Raw genomic sequence first — 1,726 nt, 5'->3', positions numbered from 1 at the left:
ACTGTCACTGCCCCAGGGCTCAGTTTGTATACAGATTTGGGCAGGCTTTGCTTAAAGACAGCTTAAAAACATTAGAAAGGAGGCAAAAACCCTAACTCAGCTTACCACATTAGCTTCCACCATTTGCCTTCTAGTCCAGCCCAGTCCATTCTCCTTACTACAAAGGACCTGAACACCTCTCAGTGGTCCCCTCCCCATTCTCCATTGTATCCCTGGGGTATATATCACATCACCATCAGACAAACTGGGTTCAGACCAAGTCTGCTTCTCACTATCTATATTGCCTTGCAAAGTTAATTCATCTTATTTAATCTCAATTTACTCATTTGTTACATGAGTATGAGAGTTAAGGTTGTATGTTGACTTGACTGGGCCAGGATTCCCAGTGATTTGGCAGTTAAGATGTAGCTGTTCTCCATAATGAGATATAATGTAATTAACTCTATGTTGAAGTCTGCTATGAGCAGGCAATCAATTGAAAGAACGTTTCCTCAGGAGTGTGCCCTGCTTCCAATACATTAGACATTCAGGCAAATCGTGTTTGCTTTCTGCTGACTCATCCTCAAACCTCTTGTTCTTTGGACTTGAGCCAGTGACCTACTCTGTGCCTAGATGGCAGCTACAGTGGGCTCAACAACAATTGTGAGGATGGCGCAGGATTGGGCAGTGTTTCATTCCATGGTGTATAGGGTCGCTGTGAGTGGGAACTAACTGGACAGTACCTAACAACAACAACAAAATGAAAATAAATTTCTGCTTGTTAGTCACTAGATAACCAAGAAAGGTAGGAGCAGGGGGAAAATACTAATGATCATCTAACTTTGCTCTCTGTTGTTGTTGTTAAGTGCCGTCGAGTCAGTTCTGACCCATAGTGACCCTCTATAGGGTTTCCAAGGAGCAACTGGTGAGCTTGAACTATCGACCTTGCAGTTCAAATGGCTTTGCAGTCTGGCACATTAACCCACAGTGCCTGTAGTGACTTGTTTATTATGTCTCTTCTATCATTAGTTTTCATTAGTTTTCACTGTTGTTGTTGTTCAGCGCTATCGAGCCAGTTATGACCCATGGCGACTTTGTATAGGGTTTCTGAGGAGTAGCTGGTGAGTTTGAACCACCAACCTTGCAGTTCAAACAGCTTTGCAGTCTGGCACATTACCCACAGCGCCACATCAGGACTCCATCTAATCTTTGTGGTGATGGTAGTAATGTGCCATGGAGTAAGAACCAACTCATAGCGACCCAGTACAGGGTTTCCGAGGCTGTAAATCTTATCTTTCTCCCACAGAACAACTTTCAAACTGCTGGTCTTGTGGCTCACGCCCGATTCGTAACCACTACACTACCAGAGCTCCTTTCTAGTCTTTGTAACACCCTCCAAATGACTCTTCCTGATGGGCCTGAGTAAGAGAAGGTGGGGAAAGATGCTGATAGGATGATATGATTCAGCTGTGACTGTCAACAGAGTTAATTGTGATTGTAAAAACTTGGGATTCTAATGGGGGTATATAATGAGCTGTGTCAAAAGCTAGAAATGAAAGAAAACTGCAGACCAATATCCCTCATGAACATAGACACAAAAATTCTCAACAAAATCCTAGCCAACAAAATCCAGCAGCACATCAAAAAAATTAATACATCATGATCAAGTGGGTCTCATAAAAGGGATGCAAGGATAGTTCAACATTAGAAAAAACAATCAATGTAATCCACCACATAAATAAGAAAA

This window comes from Chrysochloris asiatica, unplaced genomic scaffold (assembly GCF_000296735.1).
Source record: "Chrysochloris asiatica unplaced genomic scaffold, ChrAsi1.0 scaffold00135, whole genome shotgun sequence".
NCBI lineage: Eukaryota > Metazoa > Chordata > Mammalia > Afrosoricida > Chrysochloridae > Chrysochloris > Chrysochloris asiatica.
Note: the sequence above shows the minus strand (reverse complement) of the source record.